Source organism: Juglans regia, chromosome 3, assembly GCF_001411555.2.
Source record: "Juglans regia cultivar Chandler chromosome 3, Walnut 2.0, whole genome shotgun sequence".
Lineage (NCBI taxonomy): Eukaryota > Viridiplantae > Streptophyta > Magnoliopsida > Fagales > Juglandaceae > Juglans > Juglans regia.
In genome coordinates this window covers 27,159,365-27,166,877 of record NC_049903.1, presented here as the reverse complement: position 1 = coordinate 27,166,877, position 7,513 = coordinate 27,159,365, and positions in this window count along the sequence as shown.

Here is a 7,513-nt window from a genome sequence, read left to right as displayed (position 1 = left end):
CGTAGGCCCAAAAGTAAAGCTCAGGAAGACGTCAAAGTAACCTGACCCTATAAGGTCAGGAGCCATAAAGATAAGTCCAAGTGAGATATCCACACTAAAAGGACACTATAAGGGGCGGGATACTCGTATTAGAAGGATATGATTGGCAACGAGATACTCGCGCTGGAAGGATACCGTCAATGGTAAAACCGAGCTCTAGAAGGAAACCTTTTTAACTAGGTGTCAAGAATTGCCCAACCGAATGGTAACCCCACTGGAAGACTACTCAACCCCTATAAATATCCAACTAGGTATGTTCTAAGAGGATTCTAGTTTTTTATTACTAAGAGAAGTGATTATCTCTCCAAGTTAACCATCCACTACAAGAAAATACGCCATTTTCAGTGATTTTAAGATCGCTGCAAATAGTCCTTATTTGCAACGATTTTCATTTTGCCGCTGAATTCCAGCGCTATGTATTCAAAATGCTGATGGAGAATTCACTGTTCACTTATTTGCAATGACTTTTAGACCTATTGCGGCAATTTTTGTCGTCGCAACAAAATAGTGTTACTGTAGCGGCATTTTATTTCCGTCAAATAGGAAAATCGCCACAATAGATACTTTTTTGCAGTTAATTAATGCTTATTAGCGGTGAATAAAAGGCATCAGAAATAGTCTTTTACAAAATTTATGAAAAATTTTACAAGACTATTTTCGGCGAATTTTTAGTCGTCTCCGGAAATGAGCAATCCCAACCATTTTTTAACTCGTCGAAAATGAAAAGTTCAACTTTTGCGGTGACGTTTGCAGATTTTGAGATGAGTTAATATTGCCGAAAAAGCTAATAAAATTAAAAACCGTGTTTTCCCCATATTCCTTTCCCTCTAGTTGTCTCCCCCCACCCCCCTCCCCCTCTCTCTCCCCAATCCCTCTTCTCCCTCGACCCTTGCCGCTGCGCACAGCCTGTCGCCAACGACCCCACCATGCCACAGCCACCTCATCTCAACCGCTACCCCCACCCCCTCCTTCTCCCCCAGCTCCCATGCCAATCTCTTTCATTTTTTCCCAAATCTGGCCTCATCTCTCTCTCTCTCTCTCTCTCTCTCTCTCTCTCAGATTTATCTATATCGTCGTAGCTAGGGGCGCTGTTCGCCACCACTCACACCTCGACGCCATCGCCAGTCCTCCATCAGAGCCCCATTCTCCTCTATGCCTAGCCCAGCAGCCTGAGGCCCTCTCTCTCTCCCTGGCTCTGTTCGCAACCCATAACCACCAGCTCTCCACAAAGCCACTGTGCTCCTCTCAAGCCACCACTCCACGCCAAGCAACCACCACGACCACACCTCTCAACTTCCTCATTAACAGATTTGGCTTGCCAAAAAGAGAGGTTAGGGCTGATTTTGTTCGGTTTTAGGTATGAGTAATGCCTTCCTTGTTGTTCTCTATTTTCTCTCTATCTTATTTCTATCTGATCAGCACAATAAACAAAAGATTATTGTAGGGTAAGTGCAATAAAAAGCATGGCATTGATTTCTCCAATGTTGAAATTTTTCCAATCACTGCTACTTTTTATGCAGATTAATTAATTAGCATAGTTGGTGAGATTAGAGAGATGGCTTCCATATATGTATCATTCACCAAAGTGTTATGCTTCATTAGTTCATTATCGATGGCATCATTAACGGAATAAGTAGAAATCCTTAGCAAACTCCAAATGATTGAAAAAGTTTGAATATTTTTACTACATTATTACAAGCATGCACCCTAGTATCATGGTTGTTTTACTTTCTTTTATTGTTTTAACTGAACAAAAAAATTTACAAAGGACTATCCCTTTTCCCCCTCAATGGACAAATTGAAGAACTTAGAACGGGCATAATCTATGCATGGTACTACTATTGCACTTTCTAAGTCTCCTTACTAAAGCCATCATCAATTTTTTTTTTGTGAACAATCTTATGTTGCAGTCCTTTAGATCATGTGGAGACATAAGGTTCCAAGGATAAGTATTTTCTATTCATTTCCTAGTAGACTGTTTACTCAATTTATATTCTCTTTTGTACAACAATAATTAATAAGGCAAAAATGGGATAAACTAGAAAAATAATATATAGGAGAACTTGATTCAGACCACCGTCTTCAAACTCAGCTTCTTTTAGGGGATAGTTTGATTTGTTTTCAATAAATGCTTCAAAAGAATTCTGGTAACCTGCATTCTTCAGATAAAAAGGCGTGCTTGTTGTGAACTTTATAAGCAAAGAATGTACTTTTTGATAATGTTCCCATATTTGAGAAGCATGGAATTGGGATTTGTTTTGTAATGAATGTACTTTTTGATAATGTTATATGTGGCTACTTAGAAGTTATGGGATCATGCAGACTAAACAGAAATATCTTAAGCTTCTGTTGCATCTCTTTTTTAATTTCGCCACTTTGGTTAAATCAAAATCTTTTATGAGATTGAAAAAATTTCATTGACCATGAACAGATAAGCACTACACATTATGGGTTGGCTTAGCAAAATTTTCAAAGGCTCAGGACACAAAGATTCAGAAGAGCATTTCCATGCAAACTAGTTCAGGGGTAATTACATCTACCACTACTTGCCATTATTTTTATTGTTATCTCTGCAATAATGTACTATTGAACTGGCATGCAATCATGTATGATGCAACAAATATCGCTGGTTTTGAACAAAACATTGTTTCCTTGACAGCAGTGATTGGTGTTCTTTTCTTTGATGTGGTCCTCCTTGTAACATGTTTCAGTGGAGAATATGTGGGATATGTGGGCAGAGAGCCAGAATGAAGATATGGATCGTGCTATTGCACTCTCTGTTAGAAGAAAGTCAAAAGGGAAAAAATGTGATTGATAAGTGATGTGCCTTTCAAATGCTTGCAAATGCTCTTGCCATTATATACTTTCTATAAGTTCATGCATGGTATTGCATCATTCATGCAAGCCGGTGCTCATTTCAAATTTTTCTAGATGTTACAATTTTTTTTTTTTTGCATGGTTTCTTAGAAATGGTATGTGACTCACAGATACACCTCAGGGTATCTTTGCTAGTAGGTTTTTATTTTCAAACCTTCTATTATATTCTGTGATTGGCTTGATTTAATGAATGTGGCCCTAGTTTTGTTAGCCAATCATTCAATGTTAGATGAATGTGATAAAAAATGTTGATCTTAACCTTTGATACATGTAGTCAAGAACTTGTTGTATGATTGAATTTTTACCTTTTTAGTTAAAATGAGAAAATTTCTCCTTGACTTTGCTCTGTTGGTACTCAGTTTAATGGTAAATTTCAATGCAAAATTTGCATAATGGCCTCTTCGAATGATGACAAGGCATCCACTTTGTGGCACTATTTTTTTTTATCAGTTCCTATGCTATGCTGCAAAAACTGTAGCCACCATAGGGAATACCTGATGCAGGACTTCCGCTTGAAAATAGTAGTCACGTGGTCTATCTTATTATGATAATGGTTCTACCAAGGATGCAAGTCATGTACGCTGTATGGGCATTGGAGGAAGTATAATTCATATGTGATAGAGATCTTAATTAGCTTGAATGGTTTCCAAAGAAGTTAAGCTATATTGATTCTCTAGATTGCCTTTATAAGAGACTATTGTAGATTACCACACATATTCTTCAAGATATGCTTTAAAGTTAAATATGACTAAGTTCTTTTAAATCATTTTCCAAAGCAAGGACAATGCAAGAGTATGTTTTTCTGCAATGGAGAAATAGAAACATGGCACATTGGTGAGCCATGTTAATACTAAGAGAGCCTAAATGCGGAGTCTCCTCCTCGATACGAATACGGGAATGCATATCAACCTGCCCCTGTTGACTTCCCTCCAGGTTTAAGGTATAATATTACTTCTGTTTTAAATCGATGTATCATCTCAATCTTCTGTTCTAGTTTGTTTAATTCCTCATTGTTTTCGTGCGAGTGCTTTATTCAACCGTGTTTGTATTGAATGTTCCTTGACAAGCATGAACTAAGCCAATCATGAGTGCAATTATCATTTCTCATCTATTTTTAAGGTTTTGACATTTAAACTTATAGATCTCGCTTTTGTTGGGGCTTAATAAGTATACGAGAACCATAATCAAAGAATGCCTTTTTATCTTTTAGGTTTTAAATTTGTGGTTTTACTGTAGGGTTTGTGCCGGTTGCTATGCTGAGATTGGTTATGGACAATATCTGAATTGCCTGAATGCAATTTTGAATGCTTCCGGTGCCATGCTTGCAACCTACCGATATCTGATTATGAGGTAAAAAAAAATATACCCAAGTAACTTTCATAGTACTCTAATTGTTATTGCTCTTTTACTGTAAGTGTAGTTTGAATTTTCCGTATCTATTCTTTTTGTTGCTTACAGTTCTCAACGTCTGGGAATAAACCATACCATAAATGTTGCTACAAGGAGAATCACCACCCTAAATGTGATATCTATATATAGGGGGGAATATATCAGATTTTGATGAATTACATGCATATGCATGGCTGTATGCATGCATTCATTCATATTCTAATAATATAACCTTAGATGTAAAAGAAATTATGTCCAGATACTATGCCGAATGGTTTTAAACATGTTGGCGTAGTTGGTTGCTGTCATGTTAAAAAAGTATACATGGAAAATAGGAAATATTATGGCAAGTGATATGCATTAAGTTTAAAGGTATCAGCTAAGAAAATAAATGTAGGCTTATTGAATATTGATACTTATTTCTACTCTTTTTAATATTGAGAAGATCTTTTCTTTTTAATCTTTTCTACTTAGTGTATTTAAAATGTATTGTAACAAATTTGTTTTTGTGTTTTAGGCTATGAAAGCCATACAGTTTCAGTAGTGTGTTTTTTTTTTGTAACAGACTTTTTCTGACGACTACAAATAGGGTTAGTACAAGAAACCGTTAAACCGGCCAGAACTGACTTAGACCGGCTGTCGGAGCATGGAACCAGTCGAAACTGACAGAGAACCGGTCGGTTGGCGGCATAAATTAAGCAAAACAGACGTCGATCGGTTCAGTTCCGGTTCGACCTAGAGCAAAACCACTGAACCGGCCGACGTTAGCTATCTTCCTTTTTCTTTTCTTTTTTTCAAATATACGTATAAGAATGATGTCGTTTCACTCAAATAAGTGAAACGGCGTCGTTTTGGGGACAGGTTGTAAAAACAATTAGGAATGCAACGACGTCGTTTTGAATTAGGGTAAAAGACCCCTGCAAGCCTTCTTCCTCATTCTTCATTTTGAAAGTTTTTTCCCTCACTCAGATTCTCCCCAGCAGCAGCCACCCCCCCAGCCTCCCTCTCTGATGTAGCATCGCCATCTCCTCTCCGATGCGGTGATGCCATCTCCCTCTCCTTCCCATCTCCCCTCGGGCTCTCAGAGCCTCTGTCAACCTCTTAGGTCTCCATCTCTTAACTCCCTTTCGTCTCTCTCTCTCTCTCTCTCTCTCTCTCTCATGGGATAGTTGATGAAATCAACTTGATGCTTATTGTTTGGATCTGTATAGTTGATGTTTGTTGTTGAATCTGTATTGTTGAGTGTTGGAACCAATATTCATGCCAATGAACCGACGACAACTGGCCGAAACTACGTTGGCCGGTTTTACCACTCTCCATTGACCGGTTATGGTCGGTTCCTACACCCATTTTTCACACATCGGTCGGTGTCGATTTTACCCAAAAACCCCGTTGAAGGGGTCGATTTTCACCCTTAACTACAATTCGCCACAATATAAGAATTTTCATTGCAAATACTTATTTACGACAATTAACGTATGTGGCATAAACTTTTAGCGTCAAAATATTTCGATGGAAAAGGCAATAGATATTTGCGACAATTCCGTGATCGATGGAAATGTATAACTACGATGAATAATGTTTGTCGCAAAACGTTTTTACGGTTCCCATAAGCTTTTAGTGTCAAAACACATATTCGTTGGAAAAGTTTATTTGTGGTGATTTAACTTTTTCTCAACGATTTCCTATGGCTAAGGAATACACATTTTTGCAACTAACTTAATCGCTACAAATAATAAACTATTTGTGACAATTTTTTACTATCGCTAAAATTCACTAGAAGTGAAGGCTTAATTGCGTAAAAAATGCGACAAATTAAAAATCGCTACAATTGAGCAAATGCAGCGATTATTGGAGGTATTTGAGATGATTTTGAGCGCTAAAAAAGGTTTGATTTCTTATAGTGATCGGAGGCATCCCCCACTTAGATCCCTGAGACTTGATCTTGGTTGCAGGTTACAAAGTATGGGAAGGTATCGTCATAAATTGCATCAACAGTTTGGCAACATCTATGGGATCGATAGATGTACTTCTGAAGTGAGATCTGGATGCCAACAACCACACGCTCTTGTACAGCCTACAACCAAGAATGAATACGAGGGATGAATGGTATAGCAGAGAGAATATTTGAAGAGATGGAGGAAAGATTGCAGAGGATGACACTAGATAGAGGCCATGTAGAGGGAGAATGTGGCCAATAAGTGAAAGGATGATGGGGTAAAACCCAAGGCCAAAGAAAACAGTGCAATAAGGAGTCTCAAAGCATGGGAAGACCAACCCCAAATGACCAGGAAGAGAAGAATAGGATGCACGACAGCCTGCGAGATCTCACGGAAAAATATGAGGAGATGTAGAAGTGAGTGGGAACGTCGTCATTGGTTCTCATTGGTTTCCTATAGGAGATCACATAAAGTTTATGATAGATGCAGGTGTTGAGGACAAGGCTAGCAAGTGTTGGCACTCGAGTGTTACATGTAGAAGTTGAAGAGCAGGGGTGTAAAGGTTCACACTGCAAAATAAACAGTGATTGAAAATATAATTACTCGCCCGCCAAAACTCATTGAGCTAGACTTAAGATAAGGGAAGCTTAAGGTGAGGATAGGCCATTAAGCCCTTGGAGCTAGTCACTTTATATTCAGACTCACCAAATGCGACAGCTTGAATAGTTACACAAATGGCACTAGAGCTCAAAGAGTAGATGAAACAACTTGTTGATGTCGTGTTTCGCACGCCCATGGGCTAGGCCCCTGCAACTCAAGTCTTCAGAGCTGGGCCTCGATCAGTGCAGTGTGTGAGCCCCTGGCAGCGGTCTAGCGCGGTTGTACAGTGCCGATTTGTACATCCATGGCAATGAAGAATATTTAAATATAGGAAATAAAGAGATGAACACACAAATTTTACGTCGTTCGGCACTAGGCCTAATTTCACAGGGGTCTGGGGAGGGGAGATTCCACTATAATAAACTTGTTTACAGTCTCTCATAGCCTCTCTTTTCTCACTGTATGATGGAAGTTGTAGAGCAAATTTATGGAAAAGAAGTTCTCCCTAGAGCTCTCTGACTGAAGAAGAAGTCCCTAAGTTCGAAGAAGTCCCTAAGTTCGAAGAAGTCGAATTCATCCCCCAAAAAGAGTGTCTCTAAACCCCATAGTGTAAAAGATCAGATCAAGAGTCCCAAATTCGTCGGTTTCCATTGCCTTTTATCGCCTGC